We start from the raw sequence: 19,837 nt of genomic DNA, 5'->3' as shown, positions 1-19,837 counted from the left end.
AAATATCCAATAGAACGCTTAAATATATTGGTCAACTTGATTTTTGTACCTAGTTTTCTACTTTTGATTTATTTTCAATGACCTGACAAAAATCCACTCCATGGGAAAAAAGGTTAATAGGACACTGTGGAACAGTCTTTGAAAATTGTCAAAACTAGGTAATATGAATCTTTAATTTAAAAAATGCACCTATGGTATATAATAAAAACATACAATCAAAATTCATGTATCAACTACAATCCAGTCACCATAATATATAAATGTGTTTTGTTTTACATTCCTTCAAGGGCTGGAGTAATAAGCTTATATTGACTGCAGTATGCAAAATGGGATAAATTCATTTCATTGAAAATAGCTTCAACCCGAGAAGCTTAATAGCTTTTCATTACATACAAGGGAAGGAGGCAGGTTACTTAAGTAAATTGTGTTTTCCTTCTCATGGCTGTGATAAACTCTATTATTGAAGATTATATTTATATAGCTCCAATCTCAGACCTGTTAGTTTTGATGAAATGACCTTGTTACATTTTAAAGTCCATTACTCTGTTTTTCTCTCTCTTTCTTATGCCATTCATTTCCCTCACCTCTTCCCACTCTCTTTCTCATTTTATATGATTATTATTTTGAAGATTTCTACTTTGTAAATATTGCAAGTTATGGGTACCTTATGCAAGTATCAAGATTTAATATATTATGTTTGTTAACTTCAGAATCTGTTCATACTCCATATTCTGTCCATGTATTTTATAGTCTGTTCATATATTATACATTCTTTTTTAAAATAAATTTAGAGTACCAAATTATTTTTTTTTCCAATTAAGGGGCAATTTAGCGTGGCCAATCCACCTAACCAGCACATCTTTATGTTGTGGGGGTGAAACCCACGCAGATACGGGGAGAATGTGCAAACTCCACACGGACAGTGACGCAGAGCCGGGATTCGAACCTGGGCCCTCGGCGCCGCAGTCCCAGTGTTAACCACTGCGCCACGTGCCGCCCATATATTATACATTCTTGAACTCTATATTATAGATTCAGTTCAGTTACACCCTATTTTATTTATGAACTCTGCATACATTTCATGTAGGCTTTAATAAAGGCAAAGGGAGTCAGAAGAGTAAAGTAAAGAAGACGTTTATTTCTAAGAGCGTACTATTTACAAGGGGTCTGGTTGAACCTCACCGGGTCCTCTCTCTGTGTCAGTTAGTTCCTATCCGGCCGACGTTTCATACAACATAGTTATAGTTATCAGCCCCGTTCACTCATTCCCCCATTAGTGGGGGAGCTTATACTCCTCAAGCCACACGGGGGGAAAAATCGAACCAGCCCCATGTGTCCCGTGCAGGTTATTACATACGCTAATAGCAGTGGCACAATGGGTTAGCCCTGCTGGCTCATGGCACCGAGGTCCCAGGTTCCATCCCGGCTCTGGGTCACTGTCCGTGTGGAGTTTGCACATTCTCCTCATGTTTGCGTGGCTTTCGCCTCCACAACCCAAAAGATGTGCAGGGTAGGTGGATTGGCCATGCTAAATTTCCCCTTAATTGGAAAAATGAATGTGTGCTCTAAAATAAAATAAAAAACAGCAACTGCAGAATTATAGTTTGCTCAAAAGTGGCATAGCATCATGAGTAGGGCATCATATTTAGGCCATTATGTGGAAGAGAGGAAACTGAGCTCTGATAAACCCCAGGGAGAATGCAGTTATACTCTGGATGGACCTCATACCCAAGAAGCATTAATGCATGGACTGCCCTTGAGTTGGACAAAATGATCACTGAGATATTATGAAGTGTAGCAGCATAGGCATTCAATTAAGTGATATAATGTGGAGAGCAAGTCCCAATCAAGTTCCTTGCCCCATTTATGTTGAAATGCTGAATATTGAAAAGATGTCCAGACCTCGTGTCAGCTGTTTACTGAGCTGAAAAACTTTTCACATGATAAATGGTTTTAGTCATCAATGAAAAGCAATGTTTAAGCGTCATTTGGATGTTGCAGAATTTACAACCATACTTAATTGGACTTTATTTTCTGAATACACTTGGTGTGGTTATATTTGATTTGTGTTCAAAAATATATATCTCTTGTCATTGATTAAACATTGTCATGGTCCCCCCAAAAAGAACAATGACAAGTTGTTACATCAGAAACAGACCTTTCAATTCCTACAAATACTTGTGAGTGTTTGAGGGGCTCATACGCAATGAATCAGAGAGGAAGGATTATGTCATAAATGCGGCAGCATGGTATTCTTCTTTACCTCTGTGTTTTGGGAATTTAGATGGCAGTAACTTAATGTTGCATTTTCTCAGTAATGCTTTGAAAAGTATTTCTCAGCTTATCTGATTTAAGAGTAGGGAAGTCTTCAAAGAAATAGTTATGCCAGCTCACTTGGCTAGACGTCTGGTTCGTGATACAGAGGAAGGCCAGCAGCATGGGTTCAAATCGCATACTGGGTGAGGTTATTCATGAAGGCCCCACCCTCTCAACCTTGCCCCTCACCTGATGTGTGGTGATCCTCAGGTTAAACCACCACCAATCAGCGCCCCCTTAAGGGGAAAGCAGTCTATAGTCATCTGGGACTATCACACTTTACCTTTACCTTTATTCTGTGGACAATGAAAAAAAGAGTCCCATACAATAATATTACATGCATTATCATTCAGTGCACTAGCCATGACTATGTGTTATATACTTGGAGATAATTACATTTACAAACTGCTGTAAAACCCACATTGCTACCATTATTTCTTTAAAAAATATATCTGCCACTTAAAGTCAACATCTTGTAAAGTCCTGATTCAGCCACCATCTAATGACAATGATTATCATGAAGCACATGAATAAAATAAATGGAAGAGGTTATTTTTAGGCATGTTACAAATTCACCATGATATTTCTGCAGGTTAAAAAAAAATACTCCCTGGGACATAGGGAGCTAGGAGCAACAGTAGGAACAAAGGTAAAGAATGAATTATTATTTTTATCTAAGGTGTAACATGATATTGGTTTATTCAATTCTGTACAAAAGTGGTTAAAAACCCTAACACAAAAGAAAATATCCTAGTTTATTTTGATACAATAGTTGCAATCACTGGCTGTCTGACCAAATGTTTGAGTAAGGAAAAACGAATCATTCAATTCAAATACAAAGCTGTACTGGGATTGGTTTGAATAACTTTGTTCAGAAGTTAAAACTTAAGTCATAGTCCATGAAATGTTTATTTTATCTTGCTGCCATCTGAAATCAAGAAAAAAATCACTTGTGGACACCTGACAAAACCAGTAAAATGAAATAAAGTGGTGTTCACTATTGAATCTCTTGGCATTTATAAACTTATCCAAATAGCCAAGCAAATGGAAGTAATTTCTGTGACACAGGAAACCAGGACTAATTTATAGAAGTGATCTAAGAGGCTGAACTCCAAAAGTATCTAGGGTAAAAAAGAATAACTCTGTATGCAACATGTTACATATTGATGATCATATATTCTGTACTCTTTTCATTCACCCTATGTTCCATACTCCACTTCCATTTAAGTGCTGCGGTTCTGTTCACATATTCTATATTCTGTTCACCAGCTATTACTATTCAGGGGTGTAAAGGCACATTTGTTGCCCATTCCTAAGTGCCCTAAGATGTTGCCGATGGGGATTTTCTTTTCCATTGGTACAGTTTGGGTAGGGATGGTTCTGCCACAATAGTGTTAGATAGAGAATTCTGGGCCTTTGATGCAGAGATGATAAAAGAATGGAGATACATATCAGGTTGGTTTGTGACGTAAGGAGAACCTGGACACAATGGTGTGTTCAGGATGTTGCTGCTCTTATCCTTTCCAGTGGTGGAGGCGTAAGGGTAGGTAGATAATGTTAGGGTAAGCTTGATGATTTGGTGCAATGCCAAGTTAATACATTTGCCGACCACAATGCACTTGTCTTGGAGGAGGTGGCTATTAAATTCACTGGTAGAGGTGCTGATCAAAAATATTCTATGCTGGATTGTGTTAATCTTCTTGAGTTTTTTGAATCTGTGTCCATCCACCTAAGTGAGGATTATTCTGTCACACTCCTAAGTTGAACCTTTTAAATGATGGAGTGACTTCTTTATGTGTGGTAAAGTAATTATTGTGGACAAGAATTTCCTGTTGGAAACACGTCCTCTGTTGTTCTGTGACTTTGAGGGGAAGTTGTGAACCACTCATTTCAGAGTTCCCAATCTCTACTCTGCCCTTGTCATCATGGTGTGGCCATTGTTTGTTCTTGTAAGTGGTAACCCCAAAGAAATGGATTCACGAATGATGGTGCAGCTGGGGATTGATGGTTAGGCTTTCTCCTGTGCATGGTGGCTAATGCCTGACACTTAAGTGGCACAACTGTCACCAACCATTTCTCAGACCAAGCCTAAATGCTGTCTAGGTCCTGTTGGAGGCCAACATGACAGCTTCACTCTGTTTATGTGATCCATATTATCCTCATGTACTCTATAGTCTTTCTACATACATTATATTCTATCGTGGGCCTCTCATCAGGAAATATGCATACATTTTTATTTTATTGCTTCTTAGAGATAGATAAATATTCTGAAAACTTTCTTAAAAGTACAGTTTACAACAATTGAGACTTGAGTGACTTTTTTTCTGAGAAGAAAAGAGCTGAAACCTTTCTATCATATCACATCTGATATATATTGGCCTCTTTCAACACGCCTACAATTATTTATGGCACACGCTTAGTGTATGAACAACAGAGGACGTGTTTCCAACAGGAAATTCCTGTCCACAATAATTACTTTACCACACATGAAGAAGCCAATGTGGCTACACCACAGCCTTCCAAATCCCTGGTGGTCTCCACACAGTTTCTGGTGCCAATGTCATTAAACAGTCCCATACAAATAAAATTACATTTTAATTAGAATTGAGTCTTCTCCCTTAAGCCACTTCTGTTGCACATATGTGGCGCTCATGATAATATGACATCAATATGATGATGGCAATTTATATTTTGACAAGCCGAATATTTTGTTTAATCATATAAATAAATACAATTTAAAGAGCATATATTTTTCCAGAACATGTTGAGTTGAAGCATTTCTGTATATACCTGAGTAAAGACTCCTTTACCAATTGTAGCACCCATTTGCTATTCTCCCCTTCAAAGTATAAATATTTTAATTGCCATATTTATTTTGGTAGAACACTGGCAAAATAGTGTGAAAATGTGTTCCTTAAAACTGAGAAGTCACCTCCCAAAGAAGAAAAACATTTACTCTGTTATTCCTAACTTAAGGCTGGCCTCATGTAAGATTAGGAAGATTTCCTCATGGGGCATTTGTTTAAGTAATGGAAATTTAGCTTTACAATTACAGCAGTGTTTGTTAAGGAACAGCTTTAAATAGAATTGTTCTAAGGGAAAGAAAACATTTATATTGGAGGTGGTTTTTTTCTTCAGAAGTTAGTGCTGTTCTGTCACGGAGTATTGTAACTAGAAGTGATAAATGAAGTCGAGTTGGAAAGAAGGAAGGAAATGTTAGTTGAGATAGAAAGAAAAATGGCTCTTGCAGTATCCAAACTGTAAAGCAACATAAAGATTTTTTTGCATTAGTATGGCAAATTCTAATGAAGAACTGCTCATAAATATTTTTAAGGTTTGTAGGAAGCTGACAATTGTTTTCATTCCATAAGGTCTTATTCCATTCCAAATAAGAATGTATTTTTAAAGTAAGGGTTGTGATTGACCCAATCGTTTGCACATCCCTTGATTTGAATCATACCCACTTTGGACAAAAATATCCTTTCTGTGAACTGTAATACAGCTTTCTGTCATGTTACTATAATGTTATAATACCTTGGGCTTATTTGCTGCACAAGATACAAGGCACCAATTGATAAACCTGTTGTGGGTTCAATTATTAAGAATAACCCCATGAGAATAGTTATACATTGGTATAAAGCATCAGAGCTGTTTGTGTGTGCTCAGCTCAAAGCAAAAGTGAAACTAAGACAATCACAAGGCATATTTCTCTTCTATTGATATCATGCTGTTACTGGCAAGGGCATTGGTGATATATTTGCAGTGCTGTGTACAGTTTAGGTCTTCTCAGTTAAGGAGGAATAAATTTGCATTGGACGTAGTTCAGAGAAGGTTCATTAGTTTGATTCCTGTTTGAAGGGATTTATTTTATTAGGAAAGGCTGAGTAATTTGGGCCTGGACACATTGGAGGAGAGAAGGATGAGAGCTGCTCTTATTGAAACATATACAATGAACTGGGGGGGGGAGGGGGGGGGGCGGGGAATATAGATCTAGAATATAGAGCTAGAATATAGAACTAGAATATAGAAAGAAGTCTTACAACACCAGGTTAAAGTCCAACAGGTTTGTTTCGAATGATTCAAAACAAACCTGTTGGACTTTAACCTGGTGTTGTAAGACTTCTTACTGTGCCCACCCCAGTCCAACACCGGCACCTCCACATCATAGAAGATAGAACTAGGGGGAATATAGAACAAGAATATAGAACTAGAATATAGAACTAGAATATAGAGCTAGAATTAGAACTTTGATAGTGCAGAATCCAGAGCGTCCCACCTTACCCACCTCATCAAGCACCGCCTGCCAAACCTATGGCAGAGTCTGTGGATCCAGGGTCGGACTTTTCAGCCACCGCAGAACTCACCTCCCCGGAGTGGAAGCAAGTCATCCTCAACACTAGGAACTGCCCAAGAAGAAGAACTAGGGGGCACAGGAAGTGGAATTAAGGCCAAAATCAGACCAGACATGAATGTTGGAGCAGGCTCAATGGACTGAATGGTGGTCTCCTATTTTGGTGTTCCTATTTCTTACATACTCATGGGTATGCCTTCAGCCAGCCGGTGGAATTCCACCCCAAAGCCCCTCTCCTTGTGTGTCCCACCAATCAGTTTTTGGGATATCTTAGGTCAGATCATAGCAGAACAGCACTTGTCCACTGGCTCCCTGTGTTTACATTGCAACAACTGGCTCTTCCATTCTCACGGCAGAATGGTAAACTCATTTTTTATCTGCAATTCCTCTTTCAAAATATGGACATAGGGAACCAATGCATTATTGTTAGTCTTTGGAGAGCTGAATGAAACAGGTATCCATGCAAACATGTCTTTTAGCTCAACAGTGAAAGAGGTTGGGCACAGGATAGAGCACAGAATTAATTTAATACAAATTAACATCAAAGTTGCAGCAGAATTTTTAAAAAGTCTAACTGATTGGAAGGCAACTACTCTACAAAGTAGAGTGGGTTCCTTTTTCAGGTTGGAGATATGGGTTTAGCTGATTAGATGGGGATCGTTCCTATTTGGGTCTGCATAATGAATGAATTAGATGGGCAAAATAACTTAATCCATACGATGCTCAATATTGAAACAGCTTGTAAAGTCCAATTTGATGGTTTAACCTTTTATCCGTTTAAAGCTGTGTCTCATGTTAGCGTTACATTATTTCAAGTAGGAGTGAAAAGATTAAAGGGAAAATTCTCCTGGGGCTCATAAAAACCTGTGTTATGTTTGGCAGCATTGCACCTGTCATCTGTTCTGTAGCCCTGATACCATTCTAGGCCTAATTTGCTTGTCATGGGTGTTACATGGGCAGGCATGAATGTTTCCCAATGGATGCAGCACAAGCACACCTATAGAGTATTCTGGAGGGCGATGGTACACAGCCAGCTTGATATCTCTGGGGCAATTGGACTGGTTCTGGAAAAGGTACCTGGGTTCACACCTGAAGCACTGTAACCTGCAAGGCTACTTAGCGGGGCTGGAAGGTGGGACGGGAATGAGTGTTAATCTTTTCATCTGGTGCAGACAGAATGGCCTCTTTCTGTGCCGTAAATCTTCTATGGTTTTACGGCTTCTGGATTTTGACAGTGTTGGGAACAACACAGAAGAAGCTTCTGATATCGACACAGTGGAACATCAATTAAAGTATTTAAAAAGCAAATTAATTCAAATTTTACAACATATTGCAGCACTTTGCTTCTGAGGGAGCATGGGGGTGGCAAACCATTTGCTCCTCTGCAATGTCCAGTCCCATGTCAGTCACCCCTATCTATCAACTTCAGCAGCCTTACTGCTTTACAAACCATTCATCTTCCAAGTAATGGGACATTGTCGTCTTGTTCGATCGGTTGGAAATGGTGCAGTCTAACTTTAGGTCGACTTTGTCATGATATTCAAACATACATCATAACACATACATAATGATAGACAGACCAACGGACCAATTAGCATAACACGACAGCCAATCACAGACAAGAGCAGACACAGTATAAGACAAGAAACACAACACTTCCTGGGCAGTCCATCTGGAGACAGCACAGGGCCAGGACCTCATAGCAGGACACTCACAACATCACAACGTGCTGAGTACCAAGTCTGATGTATAAATAGTTAAATGAAATAAAACTGCGTTGTACCAATCGCAACCGTGTTGGTTCGTCTGTACCTCAGAGCACCCAACACTTCAGACTTGATAACGGTTAGAGGGATTTTGTCTCACCAGTATCTAATTCCTAAAGATCAGTGAGGTACAATGGGGATCATAGTCTTCTTGAGGATTATAAAAAGAGCTTCACCACATGAGTTACTAGTAGCTAATCCAGGTTTGTTAGGAATGTAAATCTGTTGCTGTTATTTCCCAAACCTCTTTATCAGTTATGCACAAAATATTAGTGATGCAACTTCCGTATTTTTGATTCTGCTGCTGAAATAAAGGAGCCGGATTTGGTGATTATTAACACTAGGAACTGGTCTCCCAGATGCAGACCTCACCAAACATCAATGTAAAAGCAGCTGGAGTTAATCACCAGTTACTAAAGTCTCCCTTTGTCTCTGGGAAACCTGTTACCTGGTATCCAAAACAATTGGATTTCTCCAGGTCTTTCCTTACTTTCAAATACCAATGTCAGGGTCGAGATTTGTCCTGTGAGACGACATTCTCAGTCTGAAAAAGAGAAAAAAAGTGTCAGGAAATTTTCCACAGAAATTCTCCTCAAAGAATTCGATATTTTTTGGAAGATATTGTGTGGCAAGTTTGAGGGTTCAATTTAACACAACATTGACTGTAGGAAATGGAAGGAGGTACAATGGCATTTCCTCCACACTGAAAATTAAAGGCTTCACATTAGATTTCACCACACAACTGCACATAGATCAGGATGCTATTTAAGTAGGTTTCCTCCTAATGGCTTTGTGGTTGAAGGCACCAACAAGGGTGGCATAAACCAACCAGAAGTTCCCAGGTTCGTTTCCTAGCCTGCGTTTAATTAGTTAATTTTAGTTGGAGCACCACAGCTGGCTTTGGAACTGAGGAGTTACACAGGAAATAGTGCCACAAGATTCCCTCTTGTGGGTGTTTTTGAGATACCTCCTACACTGACATAAAATTATGTAATATTGTGAGTAGTTTTGGGCCCCGTATCTAAGGAAGGATGTGCTGGACTTGGAAAGGGTCCAGAGGAGGTTCACAAGAATGATCCCCGGAATGAAGGACTTGTCATATGAGAAGCGGTTGAGGACTCCATGTCTGTACTCGATGGAGTTTAGAAGGATGAGGGGGATCTAATTGAAACTTACAGAACACTGAGAGGTCTAGATAAAGTGAACTTGGAGAGGATGTTTCCACTAGTAGGAGAAACTAGAAGCCGAGGCACAGTCTCAGTCTGAAGGGATGATCCTTTAAAACAGAGATGAGAAGGAATTTGTTCAGCCAGAGGGTGGCGAATCTGTGGAACTCATTGTCACAGAAGGCTGTGGATGCCAATTCACTGAGTGTCTTTAAGACAGGAATAGATGGGTTCTTGATTAGTGAGGGGGCAAGGGGTTATGGGGAGAAGGCAGGAGGATGGGGATGAGAAACATATCAGCCATGATTGAATAGTGGAGCAGATTTGATGGGCCAAATGGCCTAATTCTGCTCTGATGTCTTATTGGATTGGATTTGTTTATTTGTCACGTGTACCGAGGTACAGTGAAAAATATTTTTCTGTGTGCAGCTCAAACAGATCATTTAATACATGGTCTTATGGGTGTACCCTGGGTTGGGATTGGACTCTGATTGATGCTATCCTTTATTTAGCAGCATGTCACCATTCATTGTTTCAGCCTCACACAGGATGAATGGGCAAAGAGCAGATAACCATGGAATTAAACTCCAGCAAAATTCAGAACCTTGAGAAAAGGGAAATATGGAATGATCAAGAATACATAAGCGATTTTACTTTTGAATGTCAATAATTTTGAATGTCATTCTAAATAGTTCAATGAAGTTAATAAAGAGCTTGTATTTGTAAGGGTTAGTTGTAACCGGGAGCTTTCTATTAACCACAGTAATGCTGAAAGGACCAAATGGTACAATAAGTTTTTAAAAAATTTATATTGTGCAAGGAAAATATTTTCAGAAATGTGGTTATAACTATTGTTTTCTTCAGATTTTATAAAATATGCCATGCCAAAAGGATTTGTTTTGCCAAAATTACTCAAAGTAGCCATTCAGGAGGACAAATAAAGCAACTGTGGATTTGTCTTAACCTAGGTCTAAGAAATATTTCACTCTTTTATGACAGAATGAAATAGATTTGAAATGACAGATGACAGTCATCACCCAAGCAAATGGATGAGGCGCGACGATACACACCTTTCATTTTACTGTGGCCAATGTGAATAGTAAGCTGCTGATGACAGCTGACCATAGTCTTACAGCATTGCCAAACTACACTGACAGGAACAGGATGTACACATTGGAAGGGCCTGAGGGATTTCCTTTCTTACTGCACTGCAACTAGCTTGTAAGTACAGTATCATATATCAAATTAGCAATGATTTTTGGGGGGCAATGAGAGTCAGCCAGTGAGGTAACATTGATCAAATGTGTATTGTATTACCATCTCATGTTATAATGTCTTCTCGTCTGCAACATTTTTAGCTTTTCATTACCGATGCAGTTAGTGCTTACCTTCATTTCTAAACTGTTTGTTGTACACTCCTGCTTTTTCCTTTCCCCACACATATTGACCTAAATCCTCCCACACAACAGCTGTGAATCTCCTTTTTCCCAATTCTTTTCATGTCACCCCAACCTACTCCAATCAAAGAACCGATCCCAGTGGCCCACAAATGTTAAGATTTATTTCATTCAAGATGAGGTGGGGGCTTCAAACAATGGGAGGATCCCCATTGTTATAACAACACTCCTTCCTATTAGATGCTTCTTTTTCCTGCCAGCCTAATAGTATTGTTGAATCGTGACCGTTTTGAACAGTTGCGACCTCACCACGCAAATTACCACCTGTTTCCCAAAACGTGCATGTGTCAATGAGCGGACAACATATAAATAACATATAGTGGAAACCTTGAAACTGTGAAACCCTTTCCGTTTCCAGTGATTTGAAACACAAGCATGCTTGAGGGCCATCTCGTAAATGCGTGAGAAAAGCTAAAGGGATTCTAAATGGTCACCAAGCGTCCAAAGTCAAAATGAGGTGGTTGAGATGAAAATGTGGCTTTCAGTAATGTGATACATTACACTTACAACTAAATGCAGGGGACAGAAATGATATAATTAAAAATAAAATCAAGTGCAACAGCAGAGCACTACAAAGTGAAAAGTGTTGAATTAAATGAGCACGGAACATTCCAACACTTTTAAAATCAGAGATCAGGGTTGTGGTAGTAGAGGTATTACGGTACCTGGTAATGCTGGAACACCATTGGTAGAAACTTATGCTTCCTATTAGTCAAGATGTATGGTAGCTCCGCCCTGCTAGGCAGGGTATAAGAGCCCGTGCCGCCCCAGCAGCCCTCATTCTGTACCTGACCTGCTGGGGAAACATCTAGCTTATTAAAGCCTTCAGTTGGACTACAACCTCGTTTTAGTGGTCATTGATCGTGCATTAATTTAATAAGATAGTTTTAAAAAGGAGGGAGGTCCGAATCAAGCCGGAGTGTCTGCAACTCAGCCCCCATGCGACGAACTCAGCGGCAATCTTCAAGCACTGGCTGGCGTGCTTTACAGGATATCTCGGGATGGCCGAAAACACACCCACGGGAGAACAGAAAATGCAAGTCCTGCACTCAAGGGTGAGCCCGGGGATTTACTCCCTCATCGAGGAAGCGGAAGACTTCGATGCAGCAATAGAGCTGCTAAAAGGACATTATATTCGCCCAGTAAACCAGGTCTACGCCCGACATCTGCTAGCAACGAGGCGACAAACACCTGGGGAATCGCTGGAAGAATTCTACCGTGCACTCCTGGTGTTGGGGAGAAACTACAGCTGCCCACAAGTTTCGGCGAGCGAACACACTGAACTCTTGGTCCGGGATGCTTTCGTGGCAGGTATGCTATCCTCCCAAATCCGCCAGCGATTGCTAGAAAAAGACACTCTAGGTCACAAGGAGGCATGGGCCCTTGCAGGTTCCCTGGAGATATTACGGTACCTGGTAATGCTGGAACACCATTGGTAGAAACTGTATGCTTCCTATTGGTCAAGATGTATGGTAGCTCCGCCCTGCTAGGTGGGGTATAAGAGCCCGTGCCGCCCCAGCAGCCCTCATTCTGTACCTGAGCTGCTGGGGAAACATCTAGCTTATTAAAGCCTTCAGCTGAACTACAACCTCGCTTTAGTGGTCATTAATTGAGCATCAAGGGTAAATACACATGTCAAGCCATTAAAATAACAGCACAAATCAACTTATAGCAATCAACAAAATAAATATTTTGTCCCTGTCCTATCTAGCCAACCAGTTGAATATGTAAGTTTATTTATTTTTCATATAAAAATATTGACCCATTGAATTCAGCATTCATCTTGAGTGCACTGTGACAACAAATTTTCTAATTCTTTCTAGTTGTACTCCCATCCCAGCAGTCTCAAAGATTCAAAAGCTAATATGTCAAAACTCATTTCCAACACTTGAGTTAAAACATTTGTGCAGTGAGCAATTTAGTTTTACACCAGTCTTCTATTCATGTGACCTCTGCTCTCTAAATATTCAAATACCCCACAGTGTGCACAATCTGCCTTGCAGTGTTTCATTGTGGTGCCATTTGCTTCCAAGCCTCAACTGTCTCGTGTAATTCTTCTCACGCCCGGCTACACATAATGCTGCTGCAATCCAAAAAACATGCACTGTTTTATATATATAATGTTATGTTGCCAGTACAGGGAATGCCACAGAGCTGTCTGCTTTTCCTAATGATATAATGAGAGCTGTTGTTGACGGAACATTTGTTGTTACTGGACACGAGATGTGGCTACCGTAACCACTGTCTCAGGCTCTTCCGACCACAACCTTGTTGCTAATGATGGTGGAAATGCTTTCCTACCAACCATGGTGGTTTGTATACCTGCATGTCCCTAGTAAGGGATGTGTTGCCTACTTTCTGTCAGCCTTCTTACTGAAGCCAGTAAGAACGACACTCGTTTGTCATTGCTCATAATTTTAATCAATTTCAGAACTAAACACTTTTCTTTCTTCTTTCATTTTCTCCAAACTGCACTGAGAGAAATTTAACACACATATCATAGACCTAGTTATATTATTTACTTTGAATCCACATTACCTTATGTTTTGAAAGTGAAATTCATAGTCAGTGTTTCTGTTGTACTTTCTGGAAAATACTGACACTGACCCTCATAGAATCGAACATTTCCTATCTCTCTCTTGCTTTCTTATTTTTTTACTACTCCCTATTTTGTCAATACTATTGGTTTTGTTGTTCCACTGAACTTTCCTACATGTTTTTAGGACCTCTAACACGCTAACATGTCTCTTCCCCCTTTATGTTCTCACCACATTAGAATCAAGATGTTTTTCACTATTTTCACATTAACTGGTAATTTATAATAATAATAATCTTTATTAGTGTCACAAGTAGGCTTACATCAACACTGCTATGAAAATCCCCTAGTCGCCACAATCTGGTGCCAGTTTGGGTGCACTGAGGGAGAATTTAGAATGTCCAATTCACCTCACAAGCACGTCTTTCGGGACTTGTGGGAGGAAACCGGAGCGCCCAGAGGAAACCCACACAGACATGGGGAGAATGTGCAGATTCTGCACAGACAGTGACCCAAGCCAGGAATCAAACTAGGGACCTTGGCGCTGAGAAGCAATAGTGCTAACCACTGTGCTACCATGCCACCCATTTTGCCATAATCTCGAAACTGTGCAACCCTTTCCTTTTTCAGTGATTTGAAACAAAAGCTTGATGACACTTGTTTGGATAAATGCAGATTAATTAAAGAACTCCAACATAGATTTGTTAAGGGCAATTTGTGTTTAACTAACTTGCTGGAGTTTTTTTATGAAGTAACAGATAAAATTGATGAGGGAATGCTTTATAGGTCGTGTACAGAAATTCCAGAAAGCATTTGTCAAAGTGCTCCACAACATGCTTGTGAGAAAAGTGGAATAGCTCATGGAATAAAAGGGGCAGTAGCAATAGCAATTGGCGAAGTGGCATGTGTTATGAGGATGCGATTTTTAAAGATAGAGGGAATGATTTAACAGCCTTCCCATCTGCCTTGGTGTCGAGACGAGGCTGTTGGCCTCTCACGACATTCGCGCTGCTCGAAACATCTTGTGAGGTTCAACAAAACCTCGCGAGACGTCCCAAACTGGATCTCGTTCTCATTGGGAGAGATCCCAATCAGCATATTTAAATGAGCTGTTAACTTCATTTAAATATGCATTCGCCACATTCTCCTGATGCCCAGGACCTAACAGTCTTGTCTGGGAGACCTCACCAGGGTGCCATTTAGTATTGGTCCACACAAATGTGGATCAGATGTAACGGCACTGTGGGGTCTCCCAGGCTATTGAAGATGCATGCATGGTTGGAGACAGGGCAGGATGGCACCCTGGCACTCCCCTTGGCAACTGGGCACCTTGGCACTGCCACCTTGGCACTGCCAGGGTGCCCCTGTGATACTGCCAGGGTGACAGGGGCACTGACAGGGTGCCAGGGTACAGTGGCAGGGTGCCATGGTGGCACTGCCAAGGGCCAGGGCCTGAGGGGGAGCCATGCCATGAAAGGGGATGAGGTAGGTATGAAGGGTGGTGGGGGTTGAGGGCGGGTATGAAGGAGCCTAATAAAGGTTGGACTGGTGAAGGCTGGGGGAGTCCTGAAAAGGGAGGAGGGGCAAAAGGGGGTTGGAGAGTCACAAAAGAGCGGGCTCCTCAGCAACCCCATAGCGGGGTGTCCTCACTTGGGGTGTGGGGGGGTGACATTGTCCATGGGTGGGGCACCTTTTGAAAATGGCGGCCTTATCTCTAAGGAGCTGGTCTCGCTGGCGGGTTCAGCTCCCCAATGTTGAAAACATTTCAAAGTGTGGGCTAGATAGGGGAGAAACTCCCCAAGGACCCAAAAAATAATCAGATGTTGGTAAATACTGATGTCGATCTCACACAAAAAGCTGATGTGAAACATGCTGCCAAACTCGCAGAAAATGGCACTTGGAAATGTTTTGATTGAATTCTGCTTATACTTTCTAATTTTTCTTCTTTTCTTTTTCTGGCTGGATTGTAAAAAAACTGGGACCTCGAAAGGCAAAGGAAAATTATTCAGATGGCTGCAATACCCAATTTTGCATTCTACCAAGTGGGATGAAGATACAGACATTCAACCCTCTGGGGACTGTAAAACCCACACCCGCTGTTCAAATCATCCTGTGGCTTTTCAAACATTTCGGAGATGAGACATCAAAGTGAAATTACTTGTTCTGAAACAATAATTGCAGTAGACATGAATTAACAGAATGTCTCTGGAATGGAAAGCCAGCAAGGCACTTTAAGGATTTGTTACCAAGCAGGAGGGAGAGAACAAAATACAATTCTGTCCTGAACAAAGGCCGCCTAAAGCCCAGTGCCCTCTCTGTCTCTCTCTCTCTCAGAAGTATTGTGCCTGATTTGCAATATAACCATCCTGAGAAGAGAAATGTACTATGAACCGAGACCCTTTGGGAACAAAAATGTGTAAACCTGTTCCGTACGACTCCAAGAGAACAACTGCACAAAACAACTGCAATGTGGAATTACTGCAATGAGACCAGCCAAGGAACAGCTAACTGTATACTCCTTTGTTTCACTTTTTGTAAAAATCCTGGCCGGGATTCTCTGAGCTCACGCCGGCTCGGAGAATTGGAGATGATGCCGAGAAGGCCCGTGACGCCGGGACGCGATTCTCTGGCGACCGGAGAATCAGCGGCAGCCGTGCACGCGCAGTCGATGCGGTGCCGGTCGGGGACCGATGAAAGAGGCCCCCGCGGCGATTCTCTGCGGTCGACTGGCCTAGTTTTCGCCGGCGTGGTTCTAACATGGTTCTACCTGGTGGGAGCTTGGACCTCCGGTGGCCGTCCTGGTGGGGAGGTGGGGGGATTGGACTCCGGGGTCGGGCCTCCACGTATCGGGGCCGGCGCTGCATGCAGCACTCCAGTGCCGTGCTGGCCCCCTGAGCGCCACGGAATCGCTGGGCCAGGAGGCCCATTGACGCCAGCGTGAAACACTCCGGTGCTTACGCTGGCATCAACACTGAGCCGCGATTTTAGAGAAGCCTGCCCTCCAGTACTCATCTTACTCTGACATCTGTATTGGCACGTTTGTGTTTGTGAGACCCAGCAAAATGTATGCAACATATGAATGGCGGTTGCTGTTTACCTAGAGCTTGTTTAGTTTGGACAATTGTTTCAGTAAACTTATCTTACTATTCATTAAACCTAAGAAACCCTATCAGACTAATTCTTTGGAACCTGGAAACATAAATAGTGGAATTCTAACAGAATTGGCAAAGCATAACCTCTCTACGTTTACAAGAAAAGTGCTGTTATGGTCAAAAATGGAGTGAGAAAATAGGGGAGTAATTTCTGCCTTCCTTGCATGGTTAATGGATGCTTTTCAGGATAGAGGAAGGTTTGTAATGGAGTTCCCCACTCTTTTCTTGTTCTTCTTTAGCTATATTAATGGATTAGACCTTACCCTTTGTGTATAGGGCACAATTTCAAAATTTTCAGATGATGCAATACTTGGAACATCAGAGAGCACAATGCAGACCTTCAAAAGGAAATAGATAAGTTGGTAGAATGGGTGGACAAGCAGCAGATGAAATTTAATGCAGAGAAGTGTCTTTGGGGAGCATGAAAACTGCTTGTATGTTTCAGTTATTTAATTGGCTGGCATATGCGGCTATTCTGTGTGTTGTCACGGTAGGAGCAAGAACATGTAAAATGTTAAGTAATGGAGAAGAGAAACAACATCAGCAGCATATGGGACAAATTGCAGAAGAGGAAATATAAAAATAAAGATGATTATATTGTGAAACCTATTTTATTCAAAATCTCAAGTTTCCCATATCTTGATCAGACATTTCCCGAGGATAACACTAGGCATTGACTTCTCTTTATGACCATTTATTTGCAGGGAAATGCACACAAGCAAACATGTGAAGAAAAGTACAGAAACAATTGTTTACATAGGAACAAAAAATAGAAACAGAAAAATGGGGAGCTTAAAGTGAGAATCTGTGAGAAACAAAGAGCAAAAACGCTTTGGGAGAAAAGCATTGTCCAAGCAAATAGTAAGTTATCAATAACATAATATCATTGGATTCAAAATATATGAGGGCATAGGAGTGAAAATGCAAAAGTACGATGAAACTTTTCCTGTTTCTTTATGTTTACTATTGTGCATTCCCAGAAGCTTTAAAGCTGAAAAGAAAAGCCAAAGAATAGTATTATCCTCAGGAAATGTCTGATCAAGATATGGAAACATTAGATCTTGAATAACACAGGCTTCACTATGGTTCCTCCAGACAGGGATATGGGAACACCACCACCTGGAAGTTGCCCTCCTAGTCACTCAACATCCTGACTTGGAAATATAGTGCAGATCTTTCACTGTCGCTGGGTCAATATCATGGAACTCCTTCACTAACAGCACTGTGGGTTTACCTACACCACATGGACTGCAGCGGTTCAAGAAGGAGGCTCACCACCATCTTCTCAAAGGCAATTTTGAATGGGCAATAAATCCTGGCCTAGCCAGTGAAGTCCACATTTAATAAAAGATTATTTACCAACCAACCCCATTGGTATATTACCTTGGTGCAAATGATAATATCACTGCCCTTCCCAGGCCCATTACGGCTTTCATATTGCCACATAGAAAAACTTTCTTAAACCAGTGACTTCAGAGTCATTGACAATTTGCCATGCTGTCTTCCACATTCAGCTGGTTATTCCATACAGGGATATGGTAGCACAGTCGTCGGTTATATTGCTGGACTAGTGCTCTCGAGGCCTGGACAATTTATCAACATGAATTCAATTTTAACAGGGTAAATGGGGACTTTAAAGTGAATTAAAACATTTGAAGCTAGTCTCAGTAATGGTGACCCCATGACCGCCATCGATTGATGTAAAAAACCATCTGGTTCACTAATGTCCTTTCAGGAAGGAAATCTGCCATCTTTACCCAGTCTGGCCAAAATCTGACTCCAGACCCACAGCAATGTGATTGACTCTTACCGTTCCTTTGAGTAGTTGAGTGAGTCATTCACTCAAAGGCAATCAGAGATTGACAACAAATGCTGGTCTTGCCAGTTCTGCCAACATCCCATGAAAGAATAAAGGAAAAAAATAACTCTGGAATGTAAAGCTAGTATCATTAATAGTGTCCATTAGGAAAGGAAATCTGCTATCTTTACCAGTCCTACCTACATATAAAACTCTAAACCCTTAGCAATGGGATTGACTTTTATTGGCCATTGGAATATGTTATGATATAAGGTGATGTTATAACTGGATGGGAAGTTCGCAAAATGGAACCCTGACTCAAAAGACCATAACTTTAACTTTTTCTGGAAAACATGGGGGAAAAGAGTCGCAGGACTGCTAATTAGTTTTTTAACAAAAAGATTTTAATGAAAAGTTTTGGATTATAACACAATATTCCTTTACTCCTCCTTTAGCTACACAAATGTATACAATGCTGAAAGGTAACACCCCACTCCGAAACCAAATGGCTGATGCCACTCAACCGATATTCCATACAGCTCTCTCATAATCCCATCAGATGATTGTCACATGTGTGTTTCTGAACTCCACTCCAACAGGAACCACATTTAAAACCTTCTTTCAAACAATGCTTTCCATCAGCTTTTGCATTAAGAATTCATACCAGCTTTTCCAAACTATCCTTTCAAACAAAGCTTCTGCTCTGCTTTTAAGAAGGAATCCACTCCAGGTTTTCCACTTAGCTTTCAGGTTTCCTTTGTCTCAAATGTTTTTCCATTAACTCCAAGATCCAGCCATCGATTTCCCCAGTTATTTCAACTCACATTCCACAGGCTGTAGTAAAATCCCACAATCCTGAAAATTGCTTCAGATATCTTTCTGGCTTCTCAGAAGTTCGTCTAACCTCTGTCTGTCTTCATGGAATAATTTTCTGTTCTCGTATTTTTAACCTCAGACTTCTTAGAAACTTCTCTTAATTTCTCTAGTTTCCATACGTAGCTGCTCTTTAGATCTCTGCACTTGTTTTCTGAACCATTACTCCATGCTAATTCTAGCGAAGCTGAGAGAGTTGTTCCCTCTCTCACCTTCTAAAATCACCTGTCTCTAGTAGAGCTGTGAGAGCTGCTTTTTCTCTCCCTACTTACCTCTAACTACTTTATATCCAGCTAAAACTAAAATAAAAACGCCTTCCTACCCTAAAGGTGCCCCTGGTTGTTAAGCAATGACTTTATGCTTCTGCAAACTTGTTTACTTTTCACGCTGAAACCATCTCTAAGCATAATAGAAGCACAATT

The 19,837-nt window shown here is 40.9% G+C and overlaps 1 long non-coding RNA gene across 1 annotated transcript in view; it reads left to right on the top strand.

The window, feature by feature from the left end:
* Positions 1 to 16,754, top strand: part of LOC140426330 (uncharacterized) — a 73,857-nt gene extending 57,103 nt beyond the window's left edge. Inside the window, exons 2-3 of the long non-coding RNA XR_011948183.1 lie at positions 10,599 to 10,820; positions 15,583 to 16,754. This is a non-coding gene — a long non-coding RNA (uncharacterized lncRNA). The remainder of the gene's footprint in view (positions 1 to 10,598; positions 10,821 to 15,582) is intronic.
* Positions 16,755 to 19,837: the final 3,083 nt, after the last annotated feature.

This window comes from Scyliorhinus torazame, chromosome 7 (assembly GCF_047496885.1).
Source record: "Scyliorhinus torazame isolate Kashiwa2021f chromosome 7, sScyTor2.1, whole genome shotgun sequence".
Classification (NCBI taxonomy): Eukaryota; Metazoa; Chordata; class Chondrichthyes; order Carcharhiniformes; family Scyliorhinidae; genus Scyliorhinus; species Scyliorhinus torazame.
Note: the sequence above shows the minus strand (reverse complement) of the source record. Positions and strands in the feature narration are given on the sequence as shown.